The sequence below is a fragment of the Narcine bancroftii genome, chromosome 2 (genome assembly GCF_036971445.1).
Source record: "Narcine bancroftii isolate sNarBan1 chromosome 2, sNarBan1.hap1, whole genome shotgun sequence".
Classification (NCBI taxonomy): Eukaryota; Metazoa; Chordata; class Chondrichthyes; order Torpediniformes; family Narcinidae; genus Narcine; species Narcine bancroftii.
Genome location: NC_091470.1, coordinates 360,592,837 through 360,613,727, shown reverse-complemented (window position 1 = coordinate 360,613,727; position 20,891 = coordinate 360,592,837). Strand labels below are relative to the sequence as shown.

The 20,891-nt window shown below is 43.7% G+C and overlaps 1 long non-coding RNA gene across 1 annotated transcript in view; it reads right to left on the bottom strand.

Annotated features, from left to right (window-relative positions):
* Positions 1-16,891, bottom strand: part of LOC138752826 (uncharacterized) — a 74,487-nt gene extending 57,596 nt beyond the window's left edge. Inside the window, exon 1 of the long non-coding RNA XR_011350978.1 lies at positions 16,817-16,891. This is a non-coding gene — a long non-coding RNA (uncharacterized lncRNA). The remainder of the gene's footprint in view (positions 1-16,816) is intronic.
* Between the last annotated feature and the right edge of the window lie 4,000 nt (positions 16,892-20,891).

Here is a 20,891-nt window from a genome sequence, read left to right as displayed (position 1 = left end):
GGATCCCTGAGGTGCTGGGCAAAGAAATATTAGGAGAAAGGGTAGAAATAGAATGAGCTCATAGATCCCTATGCCCAAGACTGGGACCCAGGCAGAAACCATGGTCTGTTCTGGTAAAACTATTACGTTACGAGGTCAGAAAACAAAAATGCAGGAGTGGCAGCAACTGGTGCAAAAGAAAAGAGCATTACCCAAGGGTTTTAAGTTTTCTATTACCCGAACATTAGTGTGGCACTTTTGAAGACCAGGAAGGTGTTTGAGCCAACCAAGTGGCTAGTTAAGTAAAAGGGGTATGAATGTGTGCTGAGGCACCTGGCCACCCTGAAGATGGTACTGCCCCGGGCGGGGGGGAGGGGGGGGGAGGACATTTTTTAACAGATCCAGAGAGGGCTCAGCAGTTTGCCGAAGAATTATCCATGTTATGGGGTAACAAGAAGTGTTAAAGCCCGGTTGTGGACTAACTCATCATAATGTATATAATATCGTGAATTTTTCCACAGGGATATATGGACTTATTGCAGGCTATAGCATATTCTGGTTTTTAAATCAAAGAAAATGTGAAAGGAGGTTACAGCAAATGGAAATGGAGTTATAATTATAGTTATTTTTTAGGAGTGCGGGAAATGAAGGGAGAAGAAGATGGGTGCAGACTCCACAACCTATTGTCGGGGGGGGGGGGTGGTGAGAACTAAAGGGGGTTGGTCACCGAGCAGGGGGGAGGGTGGATTCTATGTGGGACGATGATCATGTTGGGTGGGTAATAGGGGATTAAGGGAATGTATGGCTGTGAATGGTGTTTGTCTCTCATTTTTCTTCTGATTGGTTATTTTGGTTTTTTGCCTTTGTTTTTATTGTTGTCCTTGTTAGTGATACATGTTATTCTAAACTATGTATGTGCTTCTTCCTTTTACTTTAGTATGGTTAGATATTTTAGGTTCTGTTTTTGTCCCCTGGGGTCTGGCGTGGTGCAAGTGGTCAGGATCAAATGGCTGATGGTGAATGTCTGGATGAGGAGAGTCCTTTGAACCATTGAGGTACAAAGAAAATACTGATATGACAACCCCTGAGGCAATGGCTAAAAGTATAGGTTTGCAAGTTTTAATGTTAAAGGCCTAAATGGGTAGATTAAGAGAAAAAGAGTCAGTGCACATTAAGAAGATGGGAGTGGACCTGACCTTCCTCCAAGAAACTCATTTAATGGAATCAGAGCACCAAAAGTTGAGGTGCAGGTGGGCCAGGTAGTGGCCTCCTCGCTTGGCTCAAAAGCAATGGGGTGGCAATTTTGATCGGGAGAAGTGTTCCAGTGAGGGTGCAGAGAGTGTCAGTGGATAAATCTGGTAGATTTATAATGGTGTACTGTCAAATATACTCTGAATCCTGGACCCTAGTGAAACTATATGCCCCCAACATAAATGATGAAAAATTTATGCAGGATATTTCCCTGAGATTGGCAGAAGCAAAGGAGAATACTCTAATTGGGGGAGACTTTAACTTTTGACTGGACCCTGTTTTGGATAAATCAACAAAAGGAATTGTGAAAACAAAGGCGGCACATGCCGCGATTGACAGAATGAAGGAGCTGGATTTTATAGATGTGTGGAGGCAGAAGCATCTGAAGGAGAGGGACTATTTCTTCTACTCAAGGCAACATGACTCCTACTCTAGAATAGATTTGTTCCTGGCTTCAGCCCATATAGAGGGTAGGATCATGGAAGCTGGGTACACGGCAAGGCTACTTTCAGATCGTTGGCCTTTAGTAGTTAAGATTGAGATGCTGGATAAACAGGAGATGGTATACAGGTGGTGTATGAAGGGACTGCTGTTAAGGAAACTCGAGTTTTGTAATTTTATAAGAACACAAATAGATTTGTTTTGTGAGGCCAACTATACCTCTGCATTGGATAAGTTCCTTTTATGGGACACCCTCAAAGTGTATTTGAGGGGTCAAATAATTGGATATACCAAAGCAATAAAGAAGGAATATGAGAGGGAGGTGGGTGAATTAGAACAAGAAATCATTCATCTAGAAAGGGACTTTCAAAACCTGGGCTCAGAAGACCAATATAGGGCTTTGACAAATGAGAAGTTGAATTACAACACGCTTCAAACATACAGTATTGAAAAAGGCCATAGTATGGTCTAAACAAAAATATTATGAATTGAGGGAAAGAGCCCATAAGGCAGAACAAGCCTCAAGAACAATCAATGCAATACAAATGGGGGATGGCAGGAACTCTTATAAACCAAAGGAAATTAATGACACCTTCCAAAAATTCCATGGAGGTCTATATAAATCAGAATTGGAAGAGAGGCTAAATAAAAATTGGGAGTTCCTGTCTAAAATAGAGTTACCAAACTTGGATCCAGAAGGGCAGGAAGGCCTGGACTGTCCCTTCATGGAAGAAGAAATGGTGAATGCATTGAACTCATTGCAAATCAACAAGTCTCCGGGGGAGGATGAGTTTCCACCTGAGTTCTACAAAGAATTCAAAGATCTGTTGATACCTCTTTATATGGATGTGATAGATTACGCAATGGAGACTCATGGACTCCTGGAATCTTTTTCGACAGCAATCATAACAACAATTTTGGAAAAAAAAGATAAGGACCCATTAAAGCCGTCCCCTTATAGACCTATTAAACACGGACTATAAGATAATAGCTAAAGCCCTGGCAAATAGATTGGTGAAGCATTTGCCAGAACTAATTAACAAAGATCAAGTGGGCTTTGTACAAAAAAGGCAGGTGGCAGATAACATGGGCAGACTACTAAGCATAATGCATCTGGGGCAAACTAGAAATGAGATGGGTCTCACCATGGCTCTCGATGCGAAAAAGGCATTTGATAGATTAGAGTGGGACTTTGTATTTAAAGTTCTGGAGAAATAGGGCTAGAGCCAACTTTTATTAATTGGATAAGAGTGCTATATCATGCGTCAAGGCGAAAGTTGGGACCAACGGGCAAATTTCTTCAGCTTTCCCACTCACAAGATCAAGCAGATCTCCAGCTCTGTTCACACTGGCAATGGAGCAATTGGCTGAGGCCATTCATCAGGATCCAATCATTAAGGGGTTTCAAGTGGGCCCGGCAGAACACAAAACCAGTTTATTTGCTGATGTATTGATATATTTGACAGAACCAGTAAGTTCGTTGCCCAAGCTGCGCTCTACTCTGAAGGACTATTGTTACGAGCCCAGAGGACCTCAAAACCCAGCAGCAATAGATATTCACCAAGACAGATGGTTTCTTAAACAAAAGTTGCTTTTAATTATCTTTAAATATGAAAATAGAATCTAACTTTAACTTATCTCTATTGATTTACTTAACCTAACTTAACCCTCTTCTAATTCTAAGCACACATGTAGGTAATGTGTGTGTCAGTTCAGAAAAATTCTTTGGTTCACAGTCTAATCTCACTTGTCATTCTTCCAGGTTCACTGGTTGCAGGCAATTCTTTGACTGTGCACATAATTTAACATTTATAATGTTCACCAGGCTTTGGTGCTTGAAAGGTAAATGGTTGCTGCTCAGGAAGTTCTTGTCAGTTTTCAGAGAGAGATTTGTTGTTCCAGGACATCCACAACTGATGTACTTCCATCAGCTACTCGAGAGTCTTGTTGATGAAACTTTCCCCTTCAGGGTTCTCTAGATGATAACCTCTTTCTTTCAGGTTGCCCTGAGTTCCTTTTTGTTTCTCTTACTCCAAGTGAAACATGCCAATCCTCTCCTCTGGCATGAACCTCAAGAGGTTTGACCAGGCCGTCTTCCAAAATGGGGCATTCAACAAGCTTGCGAGCTTATCCTGTTCCAGTCCCAGCTGCTGTCTACTGACTGTAAGACTGCAAAACTGATCTCTGTCTCGCTCTCTCTCTCTCTCTCTCTCTCTCTCTCTCTCTCTCTCTCTCTCTCTCTTCTCTCTCTCTCTCTCTCTCTCTCTCTCTCTCTCTCTCTCTCTCTCTCCCCCTCCCCCTCTCTCTCCCTCTCTCTCTCTCTCTCTCTCTCTTTGAGAGAAAGTCTGTTTAACTCTCTCTACTTGGAAAACCACATGATCCTCTTAGAACAGAAAGCTTTCTTTCAGACAGCAGCGGGGCCAACATACTCTTTCATCTTTTGCCTTTTGTAAACAACAATCCATTAGTGAAGTCTCTTGAACATTCTTCAAAGCTCTTGCAAATGGTCTGAGGTCCTGATACGTGTAGCATGGGGCAGAGCTCCAGTATTTCAAATAAGATATGTTTTAAAGTGTTTTTATGTGACCTACTCTAACAAACCTTTCCCAATTTATCTCCCAAAAACATATCTATATACTCTATATACTCTCTCACACTATGGGGAAGTCTCCAGGTATAAGATTAATTGGGACAAGAGTGAGATTATACCACTTACGGGTGGGGATTATACTCAGTGTAAAAAAAAAGCAGTTATCTAAAGTGGCTGCAAAATGGGATTAAGTACCTTGGAGTCAAAATAGATAACGTCTTAAATAATGTACAAATTAAATTATACCCCCTTGCTGAGAAAGATCAAGGAGGACCTAAGCAGATGGACATCCCTGCCCATAACGCTGGGGGCAGGGTCAACTGCATGAAAATGATTCTGCTGCCAAGACTCCAGTATCTTTTTCAGACTTTGTCTGTGGTGTTACCCAGGAGTTTCGATCAAGCCTTGCTCTCACGGTTAAGAACATTCCTAGAGAACAGGAAGGTAGCCAGGGTCTCTATGGAAAAATTGACCTGGGGTTACAGTCTGAGCGGATTATGGATGGCGGACTTTAAAAAATATTATTGGGAGGGGAGAGGTGCCATCCTGGGTACAAATTGGTCTTCACTTGGTGGGTGAGAGCATAGAGCACAATGTCACATTATTTGAACAAATTTGGGAACCATACATGGAACACAACAGAGAGGGCCTACCACGGACCTCCACCCCCTAAAATGATAGAATGAGAAGAAGACAAAATGAACTGACCCAGTGTGTAAAACTAGAAGACATAATTTTCTTGTTTATTTTCATTGTGTGATGAAGAAATCTCTTGGTGCCTGCCACATTGACCACCGCCAGTGGGCTGATATCGCCTCAAACCGTGCATCTTGGCGCCTCACAGTTCGATGGGCAGCAACCTCCTTTGAAGAAGACCGCAGAGCCCACCTTACTGACAAAAGACAAAGGAGGAAAAACCCAACACCCAACCCCAACCAACCAATTTTCCCTTGCAACCACTGCAACCGTGTCTGCCTGTCCCGCATCGGACTTGTCAGCCACCAATGAGCCTGCAGCTGACGTGGACATTACCCCTCCATTAATCTTCGTCCACGAAGCCAAGCCAAAGAAAAATGTTGAACGTTTAGTGGGTGGGGAGGGGGGGGTGAAGGAGGGAGGAAAGGGAGGGGAGAAAAGGGGAGAAAATGACACTGTGTATATTCAAGAGGGAAATGTTTGTGTGTATTTTGGTTAATATGGTTCATAGTGTGAAAATTAAATTTTTTTTTAAAAATGACAAAAAAAAGATGTTAAAATTGATTATGTATAGAAATACTCTCAACATTGGGTTACTTTATTATAACATGTTATATATTGTGTATTGCTATCTCTTTAGTGATTTTAATGAAAGCAGTTGTAACTGAATTTTAACTCGAGTTAAAATTCCTTTGAAGGGGGAAAGTGTGACAGAATATAGATATGTTTTTGGGAGATAAATTGGAGAAGGGTTTTTAGTATAGGTCACATACAAACAGATCTTATTTTAAATACTGGAGCTCTGCTCATGCTAGACATGTAGGGGTCAACAGTCTTTGCAAAAGCTTTGGAGAGTTCACTTATGGATTGTTGTTTACAAAAAGGCAACCGATGAAAGAGCTTGTCGGAGCTGCATTCTGTCTGGAGTGGAACTTGCTGTTCGAGAAGGGTCATGTGGTTTTGCAAGCAGAGTGAATCAATCAGGCTTTATCTGTGTGTGTGTGTGTGTGTGTGTGTGTGTGTGTGTGTGTGTGTGTGTGTGTGTGTGTGTGTGTGTGTGAGAGAGAGAGAGAGAGAGAGAGAGAGAGAGAGACAGACAGACAGACAGACAGACAGAGACAGACAGAGACAGAGATTAGTTCTACTGTTTTACAGTCAGCAGCAGCAACTGGGACTGGAACAGGACAAGCTGGCAAGCTTGTGGAAAACCCCATTTGGAAGATGGGTTGTGAGTGCTTAGTTCAGTCTGGACAAAGCCGTTGTGGATCATGCAAAAGGAGAGGACTGGCTGTCTAATGTTTCACTTGGAATAAGAGAAACAAAAAGGCACTCTGTGGTGACCTGAAAGAAAGAGGTTATCATCTGGAGAACTCTGAGTGGGCAAGTTTCGTCAGCAAGACACTCGAGTGGCTGATTAAAAAGGGATCAGTTATGGGTGTCCTGGAACAACAAATCTCTCTCTCAAAACCGACAAGAACCTTATTGAGCAGTAACCATTTACCTTTCAAGCACCAAAACCTGCTGAACTTTATAAATGTTAAGTTTTGTGCACAGTATAAGAATTGCCTGCAACCAGTGAACCTGAAGAAATGAGAAGTGAGATTGGACTATTAACCAAAGAACTTTTCTGAACTTTCACATACATTACATACATGTGCGGATAGAATTAGAAGGTGGTTAAGTTAGGTTAGTTAAGTCAATAGTGATAAGCTAAAGTTTGATTCTGTTTTCATGTTTAAAGATAATTAAAAGCAACTTATGTTTAAGTAACCATTTGTCTTGGTGAATATCTATTGCTGCTGGGTTTTGGGGTCCTCTGGGCTTGTAACAATGGTCATTTAATATTGTTATTATATTAATATCAATAGTCCATCTGTACCTGAATGCCAGATCTTGCTGCATGTGGAAATTTTTGATTGTCTGAGAATCAGCACATGGAAATATCAGAAAATATTACCACTTCCACAATATGAGGACTCAAACATTACCATGAGGAGCTCCTACAGGGAGAATGATTGAGCTCAAATAATGGTGACATTCTTCCTTTCTGATAGATCTGACTCCAGCTTTTCTTCCTGATTGTCTTTGACTCATTGCGATCACAGACTTAGAAAAATACTGTTGAGGTCAGAGCAATCATTTCCACTTCACCTCTGAAACATGTAGAAAAACTCATCTCTAGATGGCCACATATCCCTTTTCCAGAAACCAGTTTCTTTTTCCTATTAGTCCACCAGGTCCTCACTGACAACCAAGCACCCATTTGCAGGTTAGATACTTTTTATTGGGAGGTAATAAAATAGAAATATAATATTACGCAAAATTGTCTTTAGTCTGTCATAAGGCAAACAAAGATTCGCGATTTGCATTGTCTGCTGCCCTTTACAGTCTGAGAAAGAGAAGCAAAAGAGAGTCCCCCAGAGTTACTGAATATCGTTGGACTCACCTCCAGTGTTCCTGCAGCCTCTGCAGCCGCAAAAGACACCAGTTCAGTTCGCAGTATTGGTAACCCGAACCCAGATGCAAACCTCTGTCTTAATGAGGAAAACTTCAGCACCCAAGATCCTTTTTGCCCTCAGCACCTTCTCAAATCCCTATTCGGATACCTGGTTGTCATAAGCCAGTGTCCAACAGCCTGCAGCCTGGGGTTATTCCTTTGACCTCAAGTCACCTGCAGCCTGTGTGGGTTCCTCGCCCGCGTCACCATGAGCTCGCTGTCTGTGTGTGTCCTACAGCTACAGAGCTCCTTGTTGGTCCATCACTGTGGTCACCATCCTATTGCTTCTCAATAGGGAGGGGGGGATGTTCTCCCCATTATTGGTGCCCGCTGCTCCCTTAGAGTATGCAACCCCTCACAGCCACTGCCAAACACAGGCGACGCCATTTTGGGACTCATCAATCCCTTATTTCTGAGAAGATTTGGCATGTTGTCGGATACTCTATTGAATCTACAGATGTGCTATGGAAAGTATAACCGCTTGGTCGCATGACAGCCTTGTTTGGGAATTCTAGTACTCATGAATGCAGAAGGAAGCAAACAAATCCAGGTCCATCACAGGCTCCAGCCTCTCATCCACTACAGAATCTATGTGATGTGCTGCCTCAAGAAAGCAGCCAACATCATCAAGGACCCTCATCACCCTGGTTACAACCTCTTCTCACTGCTGACTTCAGGAAAGTCAGCATTGCTAATTTCAAAATCACTTTCTTTTCAACGATCAGGCTCTTGACCCTCCCCTTGTTACACTAATTACGGACTGCACCGACACCACATAAGGACTGTCTGCACTTTTACAAGTCATTTTTTTTTGCATTTAGATTACTATGAGTATTTATTACCTCTCTTATAATATAATTAAATTTAATATATTGAGGCAAGTCACCACTGTAGCGAGTGGTGAAGCAACAAAACATAAGAGACACTATGAGCTGATCAGCTGACGGGTTTAATGGTGTCCTTCCAGTTGTTTAAATATACGAGATTTACGTGCTCCCCATGTCATGTGATTCCTGGAAATGTCGCGGCTCCCAGAAGCCTTTGCGTCCTTATTTCCCAGGAAACACCTGGGAACACCTGGGCCTGCGGAGACCTGCGACTCCGAAGCTACAGTGAGGTAAGTAGTGGCGTAGTCTGCCACATGACATGCCCCCCTCCAAGAAATGGAGTGAAGAGTTGATGACCCAATCCTGTTATCATGAGTAGCATTAGCCGGTAGGTGCCCCCTGTGCAGGAGCATGCCATCTGTACTGGCTGATCTAGGTCCACATGTGCCAGCTCAAGGCGATCTAGCAAGACCCATTTCTTGCTTGCCACCAATGTCTATAACAAACGTGGAGTCATCATTACCTACCACTTTGAAAGGACCTTCATATGGCCATTGCAATGGCGTCCTGTGCACATCCCTGTGCAGGAATACGTAAAGGCAGTTCTTGAGTTCAGCCAGAATGTATGAAGTCATAGACCCATGCTGGGTCGTCGGAATAGGTGCCAGTGTACCCATCTTCTCCCTCAAGTGTGTGAGTACTGAAGTTGGAGATTCCTGCTGCTGGTATGAAATCTTGGGACTGTTAGGGGAGCTCCGTTCACCATTTCTGTGGAGGACATAGCCAGACCCTCCTTCAGTGTGGAATGGATACCTAAAAGAACCCAAGGCAGTTCAATCTACCCAATCTGATCCCTTAAGATGTTCCATGAGAGCCATTTTCATATGATGGTGAAAATGTTCCATTAAGCCATTGGACATGGGATGATGCAGCTGGGTGCCCAGCAACTGTGCGATTGTGGACCATAACCCGGACGTAAACTAAGCTCCTCTGTCAGAGGAGATATGCATGGGTAGTCTGCACAAGCTGAGTTGGAGGTGTTGGAGAGCAGGACAACCTCTGGCCATCTCATGAACCTGTCTATTACCATGAAGAGGTGAGTAGTGCCCCTGGATGGGGTTAACAGGCTGATGATATCCATGTGGATATGATCAAACCTGTGCTGCATGGGTGCAAAAACCTGTAGTGGGGCTTTGGTGTGGTGCTCAACTTTCGAGGTCTGGCACTGGATGCATGTCCTTGCCTAAGCGTCGACTTGCTTGAACAGACTGTGCCACATGAATTTGTCCACCACGAGCCTTGTCATCCAAACTGTATGGTGTCAAATACCCGACATTGCCACGCAGCAGGTACAATGGGCTTCGGTTGGCCAGTGGATATATCACAAAGTAGGGAGGCATTTGCTGGACCAAAGTATATGTCCTCCAATTTCAGTCCTGAGATGGTCGTGCGATATGTGACCATTTCCTCATCTTCCTACTGAACTGCTACCAAAGCCGTGTCGTCTATTCCGAGAAGCGATGGCATATCGGTGACTAGATTGCTCTTCTCTGCGATGTGCTTTATCATAGTCGTAAACTCTGAAATGTAGGAGAGTTGTTGCTGTCATTCCAACCATGGATCTGACATCTTGGCGAAGGCAAAAATCAATTGCTTGTGAACTCTCTGCCCTCTAGGAAATAGCGGAAATTCTGTATAGCCAAGTAGAGGGGAAGGAGCTCCCTGTCAAAGGCACTGTGCTGGTCTCAAATGACAACTAAAGAAAGCCGTTGATGAGCTGCTCCAGGACTCCGCCTGTTGTAACCACTTTCAAAGCAGTTGGCACGTCAACCTGCGGGTGCATACGCATAGTGACTCTCTCCAGTGCTCCTTTGGCATTCTTGAATACGACCGTGGCCTCGTCATCCCATTTCAGTTCCTTGGGATGTCTGGACAAGAGTTTGAAAAATAGCTACATAACTGTCTGCAGTTACAAAATGATGGTAAAAGTTCATCATGCCAACTAACTCTTGAGGGCCCTTGATGGTAGAGAGCCTTGGAAATTTGCAGATGGCCTTGAAGTTGTTGCGGTGGCCGAGGAAATCAATTGACGCTAGGCCAAACTGGCAGTTGGCTAGGGTGATTACCAACCTGTTGAGATAGGCCCGGTGCTGCTGCCATGACTGGCTGATAATAAGGATGTTGTCCAAATAAATGGATACAGAATTCAGGCCCTGGGTCACTGTGTCCTTTCAGTGTTCAAATATCTGGGCTGCGCTTTTTAAAACAAAGGGTATATGAAAGAATTCAAATGGCCCACAGCAGAACCTCAGTCCCCACAGCAGTTGAGGCTTTGCAGCTTCTTCCCAAAGGCTTGTTATTGCTTGGAAATTTCCATATTGCAACAATGTCTCATGATGCTCTACTGTCCATTTTATCCAATTAAAAATTATGCATGGTGCCTTACTTAAAAAGTTACAGTGGCACCAGGTCCAGAAAGGCCGCTGTGGGCGGCTGCCATGCTGCCATCTTGGACCCAATTTTATCCAGAATTGTTTTTATTTTAACCATGGTAATTTACTCCTCCCTATCCCTGTCTTAAATCTACACCCTGAGCTCATCCACCAGTGGAAACTATGACTTCTATCATAATTATATATAGCCATTTTCAGGTGGCCATAATACCCGATTGTAAAGTCTTCTATTGTACTCCAATTCGGCTGTTGGGTGGCCACCTGAAAGTGGAGAACCCGGCCAGGAGGAGCACCTACCTAACCCTCCTCCTGTAGGTATAATCTCCGGCTCCGAGAATCCCCTGTGGCATCTGAAAGCAGAAATGGCTGCCAGAGGGCGAGCTGATGACGTCGTGAGCCATCAACTCTGCCCTGTATTATACTGCAGGTTAACGATATCAGTGGAACTGTTAAAAGATCATAGATAATCAAGGTTTTTGTGGGGTTTTTTTTACGCACAGCACACCTATATTTGTAAGTTGAACAAGAAAGTCTGCAGACGCAATATTACTTTAAAGCTTTAATTTTAACACATTAGTATTTAATGGAGGTGCTTAATGGAAGTGCGGACGTGTAGTTGAAACAAAAAAACCTGTCCACAATAATACATTCTGCGCCTAAAAGGAGCTAGGTGCTTCTCGATCGTTTGTCAGAATTAAATTTGTAATTTTTCAGAAGACTCAACCTTCCGCTTTCCTTGCCTTTGGGAGGCAAGTTTGAAATCTGAGGGGCGGGGAGGGGGAGGGGATGGGGGTGGGGGATACAAGTGGGTCACTGTTCCCCACGGAACACCTGGACACAAGATGGAACAGCCACAGCTTTCCCACAGAGGTTAAAACACATGCACACGGGAAATATGATCCTGATATTAAATACTCAATTTCACCCACTTTCCCTGGTATATGGTAAGTAAGCGCCGTGTACTGGGGGGCGAGAGGAAAAGTCTCCTCGTCAGCCGAGTATGGTTTGTCTCAAACTTCCCCTCAGGCCTAAGCTGCTGCTCTGGGCTGGAGTAAGAGGGCCGACAGCCCAGGCTGCACCCAATTGGAGCTAGACTCACTTCGATGTTCAAGGGCAAAAAAACACCTAAGTGTTACTTCCTCTAGGTGAAGGGTGGGTGCAGAGTCGGGCTTATATTTTTATTTCTCAACGAACTCGTCCAAATCTGTCCCGCCTATCTTCCTATCTAGTCGTTCTCAGCTTTCCTTTATGGGCTTTAGAACGGCTACCATTTTGTCTCCAGTCTCTCACCCATCCTTTTTGGGAGATGGCTTCAGGAGGCTTCTCAGCCTTGACGCATTACAAATGACTCGCGTGGGCGAGTCTAGGCCACAGTCCTGAGGAGCCATCGTTCGCTCGGATGTGGCTCTCCATCAGCTGGCACATTCAGGTGACAGAAAGGCATCTTCTCCCAGCTGCGTCTGCCGGTGCATTATCTGAGTCCGTGCACCTGAAAGTGGCTTATGTTTCTATAAGATCCCCTTACATCTTTCTAAATTCCAATTCCCAAGCAAATCAATCTCTCCTCATAAACTAATCCATTCATTTCCACAATAACCCGGTGAACCTCCTTTGGACTACCTCCAAAGTCAATTTATCTTCTCTCAAGTATGGAGATTGGAACTGCATGTATGCAGTACTCCAGGTGTAGCTTTACCAGTAACCCATACAGTTTTAGCAGAACTTTCCTGCTCTTAAATTCAATCCCTTTGGCCATGAAGGCCAACATTGGACCTGCTGCACCTGAAAACTAACTCTTTGTTACAGAAATACAACTAATTACTGTGGTAAGCCTTCATATATAAAATGCAATTACTTCATCTACTGAAGCACATATATTACTGAAGCATATGCATCACGGAAGTGTATATTTGTAAAACAGTTAATTAGTCATGGAAACTATCCCATTGGTGACAAAAGGCAGGCAAAGGAGGAAAAACCCAACTCCCAACCCCAACCAACCAATTTTCCCTTGCAACCGCTGCAATCGTGTCTGCCTGTCCCGCATCGGACTTGTCAGCCACAAACGAGCCTGCAGCTGACGTGGACTTTTTACCCCCTCCATAAATCTTCGTCCGCGAAGCCAAGCCAAAGAAGACAAACATTGGTTCATGGCAAAGAAAGAGACAGGAGGGATGACCAAATAATTAATGAAAGAGACAGATTTTTATGGATGCCTTAGAGGCTGAGAGGAAGGTGGAGGGGATTAAGGAGGAGAATGACACATACAAACCTGATTATATTTCCTGAGGGAGAATTACCACTTATTGGTAGTGTTAAAAAAAAACTGACTTAATATTCACATGTAAACAAATTAAGAAATGTAAACAAATGCAATACTGAGAGAGAAAAAAAAAATCAATATAGTACAAAAGTAAGAATCCTTAACTAATGTTAAGGACTCTGTAGGTGGAGGGGAAGCAGCTGTTCCTGAACATGGTGGTGCGAGTCCTGTGGCACATATACCTCTTTCCTGATTGTAGCAGCGGGCACAGAGCATATGCTGGGAGGTGTGGATCCTTGATGACTGTTGCTGCTCTCCAATGGCAGTGTTCCCTGCGGATGTTCTCAATGGTGGGGAGGGTTTTGCTAGTGATGTCCTGGAAAATCTCTCCTGTACCCTTTCCGAAGCCTGCACATCCTTCCTGTAATGGAGTGACCCAAAATCGTACACAGTGCTCCAAGTGCAGTCCATCTGACGTTTTAAATATTGATGATATTACATGCCAGTTTTCCACTGGTGGCAAAGTGATGAGAATATTTGCAAGAGGCCAGATGAAGGAATAAAGGAAGCTTGGATGTATTTAGAGAATTTTCAAGGATGAAAGAGGTAATTTATTTCATTGCCATTGGTGGGACTTTGCACTGCACAAATTGCATGTCATATTCTCTGCATTACCAAGGTGAATGCACAGTAAAATGGTTCATTAGTTTTGATCATTTGGAAGTAATGGAAGGCATTATCTACTTGTAAACATTGTTGGAATGGGGAACTTGTGGTGATACAACCACTACACTGGCCACACTCCTACCAGCCTACTGCAGGGGGCAACCACTGTATTTGCAGGTAGGCAACCTGGAAGGCTGGCCCCACCTGTCTGCTGTCAATCACTGGCCAGTATAAAGACGCGAGACAGCCCCTTTGGGGAAAGTCAGACACATGGAGCCAGGAGTATACTGAGATCTGCTATGTACAAGTTCAAGCTCATTTAAGCCTGTTGTACAGTCTGTGGACTGCGTCAGAATTCTTCGCGCAGCAGCGCTCACTGAACTCAAAATAGAATTTGAGGATAGAGAGTTGTAGAGATCTGCATCGGTAGGAAAAAATTGGTCCAGGGTAGAATATGGTAGCAAATTTATGTGAAATGAAGTTCACAAATAATGGGGGCCAGCTGGAAGGATCACAAAATATAGAGCTTCCAAAAGGATGTAAGAGATTAGTAACAGACAGGCTGAAGCAATGGCAAGTAAAATAGAGAATTACAGCCATACTTAGTGTGATGAAAATATTGGACTCGATGTTCAGTTTGGGAATAAATACAAGGCCAAGCTTGTAAAGTGTGTTGGAGTTTGATACAATGGCCGGGATGATAACTAGAATGAATGGCAAGAAAGCAAAGTTTGTACAAGTGTGTGCCCCAAATATAGTTTATTGACCTATCCCCATCTTTAATCAAACCTTTGAAAACAGAAATCACTCTCTGGAGCAACAGTGAGTATTTTGTTTAAAAATATCTGGTTGAATAAAAACAGCAAAAGGAATGATCAATGTTGGGATGAATTATTAATATTAGCATCTTCCATTGAATAATAACAATAAATACTCATGAGTGGAGTTTTATTCTACTCGGCAAGTAATTAAAAGAAATACATTCTCTACTTGACCTGTTACGAGCCCAGAGGACCCCAAAACCCAGCAGCAAAAGACATTCACTAAGACAAGTCGTTTTTAAAACAAAAGTTGCCTTTAATAAACTTTAAACATGAAACCAGAATCAAACTTTAACTTATCTCTATATTTAACTAACCCAAATTAACCCCCTTCTAATTCTAAGCGCACGTGTATGTAATGTGTGTGTAAATTTAAGAAACGTTCTTTGGTTCACAGTTCAACCTCACTTCTCCTTCCAAGTTCTCTGGATCCAGGCAATTCTTATACTGTGCACAGAATTTAACATGTATAAAGTTCACCAGGCTTTGGTGCTTGAAAGGTAAATGGTTCTTGTAGGGTTTGCAGGGAGAGATTTGTTGTTCTAGGATTTCCACAACTGAGGTACCACCATTAGTCACCTCAAGGTCTTGCTGATAAAACTTGCCCCATCAGGGTTTTCCAGATGGTAACCTCTTTCTTCAGGCTACCACCACAGAGTTCCTTTCTGTTCCACTTATTCCAAGAGAAACATCAGACAGATAGCATTTCCAGCCATGATCTGGAACTTTTGTTTCCAACCAGCTCTTCTGGGCTTGCACTGTTCAGTCTCTTTTCAGTGTCACACACTCTAGCTGAGAGTGCTTGTTAACTTGTCTCTCTTTCTCTCCAACTGAGACTGACAGAAAGCCCATGTGACTCTCTCACTTGCAAAAAAAAACCCCACCTTCTTCAACAAACAACAGGAGTTCTTCTCCTTGGTCAAGCTGTTGTCTTAGATAAACAAAACCCAGGTGTGGCCTTTTTGTGAGCACACTGTAAGTACTTTTTAACAGCCAGTTTGTCTACTCCAAGACAATGGTCTATTAATTTCATGATGTCATATCAATTAGCACCTACTTGTGAAATGTGCATAAAATTCTCCATTGTTTCTTTAAAGTTCACTGAATATGAATTCTTCAAAATTTCAAATAAGATCTGTTTTAAAATGTGTGTATGTATGTAACCTACTCTAATTTTATCAAATTATCTACTACATTACAGTATTCCCGCTTGCCGTTTACCATCCTGTGCCCAGACATGTCCGCCTTGTTCATTATGAAGGCCCCAGACTCTATTGACACCCTATTTGGGTATGCTGGCTATATTCATAGTGACCAGGGCTCAGCCTTCATGATCGATGAGCTGTGTCAGTATCTGCTGGTGAGGGGCATCATATCCAGCAGGACTACCAGTTACAACCCCTGGGGGAATGAGCAGGTTGAAAAAGAGAACGCTACAATCTAGAAGGCTTTCAAACTTGCCCTGAAGCAAAGAGAGCCTTCCACACTCGCGCAGGCAGGTTGTCCTCCCCATTGCACTCCACTCAATTCAGTCGCTACTCTGCACTGTGACCAGTGCTACTCCATCAGGGATCTGGTACCCACTGGAACCAAGGATCTGTTGCCTCAGGAGCCCCACGAGCTACCTACCTCTTTTTCCCCACCCCCACCCAGAGCCTCAGGGGACCCGGTTCAGGAGGAGAATGAACCCCTCTCTATCATCGAACGGGAGTCCCAGCCCACTACCCTTCCATCACAGGTGGACCAGGAGACTCAAGGAGCCCAAGGCCCCCTGGTGCTAAGGTGCTCCACCAGGATCTCCAGACCCTCGGACTGCCTGAATCTAAATAGTATTGTAAATATTTCTCTTCTGTCTCCATTACTGGCTTCTTTCATCTACAGACTCTTAATTCTGAAGGAAGGGGTGAATGTAGTAAACTAGGATACACTATAAGTGTCCTGTACTGACGACTGGTCCCGCCCCCCCAGCTCCTCCCCCGAGGGCCCGTATATAACCCTGGTTTCCTGCCTAAACCCTGAACCCCTCTGAAGACTGTCATGAACCCTATCTGTGTTGTAAGCTAATAAAAGCATTAGTTCTCCTTCCAGTCAAGTATGAGCTTTTATCTACACTACACCTGTCCAAACACCTCTTGCCCTGTCCAATAGTAAATCAGGAAAATCTATACACCCAGTGGTTGAAGTAAAAACACAAAATGCTGCAGAAACTCAGCTCTAGCATTTTGTGTTTTTACTCTTGCCCTATCCACTTCCTTGACACCGATGAGTCCATAGAGCCAGCCTCAGACAGTTCCACTGAGGTGTGCTTCTGGGCCCCGAGGCTTCAACTTACTCAGTCTATTGGTTAATCCGCTACTGTGTGTCCCTGCCCAGGAGGTAGCTTGAAGCTGCCTTCAAATTGAAAGCTAGGAATGAAATGGAAAATGTGTCAGTTAATAATCATAGCATCAGGTAAATTCTAACTCATTAAAGAAAGCCATTCCCATAAATCCAGAGAAAACAAACCCAGCTATCTAGTCTCTCATAACTGAAATGCTCCAATCCAGGAAACAACATGTTGAATCTCCTCTGTAACCTCCATCACAATCACATCCTTCCATGAATATGGCAACCAGAAATGCACACAATACTCCAGGTATGGCCTAACTAATGTTTTATAAAGTTGACACATGGCATCCCATTACAATCTATATTTGTTGAACATCACTTGAAAACCACTTATTATTGTGATAGATCAATAAGCTACAGCAAATTTCCCAAAATGTGTAGAGGCATGATAGTACCTGATGGGAATTGATGGGGATATGATGAAAATAAAAGGATTTGAGTGAGATTAGTTTAAAAATTAGTGCTTGATGTGTGTGTGGACTGGGCTAAAGGGACTGTTTCCATGCTGTATTCCCTAAGAGTTCATAAAACCTTTGTTTAGTGTGTACACTAATCCATCTTCATTTTGGGCAAAGTATTTTTTTATTATTGGTCGTCCTTCGGATCAAAGAAGACATGTTGTTGTGCAGTTCATCTGTGGACACGAAGGTGACTTTGCAGTCCCAGTCTGGAAGCAAAAAGTCTAGCGCAATGGGGGCACTGGAAGTTCATTTTGTAATAACTGTGGCTGCTACTGTCATGGACTTCCACCAGCTTTTGGCAACATTCGTCTTCGAAAATGGTGTAAGCTTCATCGCACAGGGCTTGCCAATGGGATCTGTCAACAGCCGCAGCTACTGGTTCTCTTGGTTGGATGCCACAGCAGCAAGGGTTTCCTTCACAGCATCTTTAAAGCACTTGCGTGAATGACCTTGAAGTCTCCTTCTGGTCTTCAGTTAACTATAGAGCAGCTAGTGAGGCATATGCTGGTCATCCATTCTGATGATGTGTCCCATCAATCACATCTGGGCTCTGGTGATCAGGGACTTAATACTGGTGGACTTCACATGACACAGTCTTGCCAACGGATGCCAAGGATGGAACGGATGGTGCACATGTGGAATTTCTCCAATTGTTTAATGTGGCATTGGTATAGAGTCCAGGTCTCACATCCATATAGGAGAGAAGGGATGACCACTGCTCTGTAGACTTTCAGCTTTGTGGAGATGCAGATGTTGTGAGGATGGAGCATGCAACCTCTCAACAGCCTGGTTGACCTGCTGATCCTGGAGTCAATTTCTTTGTCCAAAGATCCATCACTTAAGATGATGCTCACCAGGTATTTGAAGCTGTTTACATTTGTCAGCTGGGTGTCATCAACAGTGATTTTTGGTTCTATGGTGTTGGTGTTTGTCATGGACTGATGGAGTACTTCAGTCTTGTTAAGGTTGATGGTCAGGCCAAAGAGCATAGCAGCATCTGAGAATTTGTTGAGCATTAACTGTAGTCACTACCTTTGTGTGCCAAGATAAAGGGTTTCATGAATGACTGTGTAGAGGCACTTTGTCTGTGCATTCAAGGGATGAAGGTCAATGAGAGAGCTGCAGAATTGATACCTGATGTACAGACCCTCCTCCAGACCTTGGACAGCATGAGACAACATGCAAGTGAAGAACAGATTGAAGATGACTGGGGCTCGTTCGCAACCCTGCTTCACCCCATTAGAAATGGCAAATGCAGCTGATGTATCACCACTTCAGAGGACCTGTCCGGTCATCCCGTCATGGAACAGCTGAATAATTTTTATGAATTTCCTTGGGCATCCATAACAACACAGGATGATCCAGAGAGCCTCTCTATTTACAGTATCAAATGCCTTTATCAGGTCAATGAAGACAGAGTAAAGAGGCTTGTTCTGCTCAATGCTCTTCCCTTGAACTTGTCTCACGGCAACTATCATGTCCACTGTACTCTGCTCTGGCCGAAAGCCACACTGAGCCTCCGGGAGATTTCTTTCTGAGACAGTGACAAGTCTGTTCAGGAGGATGCAAGCAAAATCTTGCCTGCGATGGATAGCAGTGAGATACTCCTGTAGTCTCTGTAGTTTGATTTACTTCCCTTATTTTGGTAGAGAGTCACAATGAGGGCATCGCTGAAGTCGTCAAGCATCTCCTCTGTGATCCCAATGTCTTTCAGGATATCTTGGAATGCCTGTAATGCATTTAGGCTTAGAGTTTTGTAGATCTTAGCAGGAATACTATCCTGCCATGTTGCTTTATTTGAATTCATCTCTGAGATCGCTTTATTGATGTCATCAGTAGAGGGCGACAGGTCTAGGTCATCCATGACTGGCTGCTGAGGGGTGCGTTGTAAGACATCAGGATCAACTGTGGATGAGTTAGTTGGAAAAGTATTCAGCCCAGCGGTTTTTCAGTCCTTCCTAGTCTTTGATCAGGCTCAACCTGTCTGATGACAGCAAGAGCGAGCATCCTGATTTAGAAGGACTGTAAACTGACTTTATGGTACTGAAAAACTCTGGTGTCATGCATGTCTGCATAGTGTTCCACCTGCTCAGCCTTTCTCTGCCAGCACGTCCCTTATTTCTCGCAGTTCCGCCTGTACTTTAGACTGCATATGTTTAAACTTGTCCTTCTTTGAGACAGATGATGGGTCATTTTGCCAGTCTGCATATGCCTTGGCCCTAAGGGCTGATGAAATAGTTTCATGGTTTTCATCAAACCAATCTTGATGCATTCAGGTTTTCATTCCAAGTATAGTTATGCAATCTGTGTGACATCTTTGGACTACTTCCACTTTTCAGAACAGGTTGCCACAAGCAGTGAATTGCTGGAGTTTTTCGTTAAGTATATCTTGAAAACGTTGGACTCGACCTGGATCTTGCAGTCTGCCGATGTTGAATGTCACTCTGACAGTCTTTGATTGTTTACGATGCAAATTGGGCTAGGTGCATGTTGAGGACCGACCGAGCCAGCCTGTGATCTGTCCTCTCATGACCCAGGTGATAGTGATGTCTTGAAGGTTATGCTGGCATAATATGACAGTCAGATAGGTGCCAGTGTTTGGACCTAGGATGCATCCAAGTTGTTTTGCACTTGTTTGCAAGTCTGAACATCATGTTGGTGATCCTCACTTACTCAGAAGCAGCAGGCCATTACTGTTTGGTGTTCCCAGTCCATGTCTCCCAAGGACTCAGTTGCAGTTGTCACTATCTATCCCCACCCTCACGTTGAAGTCGCCCAAGATGATGAGTTTGTCGGTGTAAGGGGTTGTCCAAATAATGTGGTGCAGGTCCTTGTAGGAACTTTCCTTGTCTTCATCTGAACTCATGAGAGGAAAGTAGAACTTCAGGATATGTTCATTGATTCCAGTGGGTAGGGGAGGGACGTTCTTCTGCAGAGCAGTTTTGATTGCAAAACCTACTCCGTGGATCCTGTTGTCAATCTTTGGTTTTCCTTTCCAAAAGAACGTATATCCACAAACTGCTTCCTGTAATGATCCTGGTCAACAAGCCTGGTCTCACTGGGTGCAGAGATGTCAATGCAATAACAGCAAAGTTCAGCTGCTATGTGCTGTTCAACTTTCAGGCCTTGCCACCTTGTCTCTATCCAGCAAGGTATGGACATTCCAGGCTCCAAATATTAGTTTTCTTTGATTTATTTTTCTTGTATGTCGACTCCTAAAGAGATAATCTGCAAACTGTGGTTAGCTTGCCAGATGCAGTTGTGGGGCAAGCAATGTTTGGGCTACCTTTTCTAACCCTCTCTCTCATGTGAGGGTGGGCAGTGCTGTCCTAGAAAGGAATGCTCAGTCACCCTGGATGCTACCGGACATCTCTGCTGCCCCAGGTACAGAGACGAATGACCTCTGGTTCAAAGGCTGACTACATGCAGGTTTGTGACTACAACTGCCAGTGGTCATCTCCACCTGTTGCTTTACCATTCTTCCATTGCTGCAGGACTTGATGAGTTGGGTTAATTGAGATGAATCACACAACAGAAACCTGTGACTAATGGAGTTTT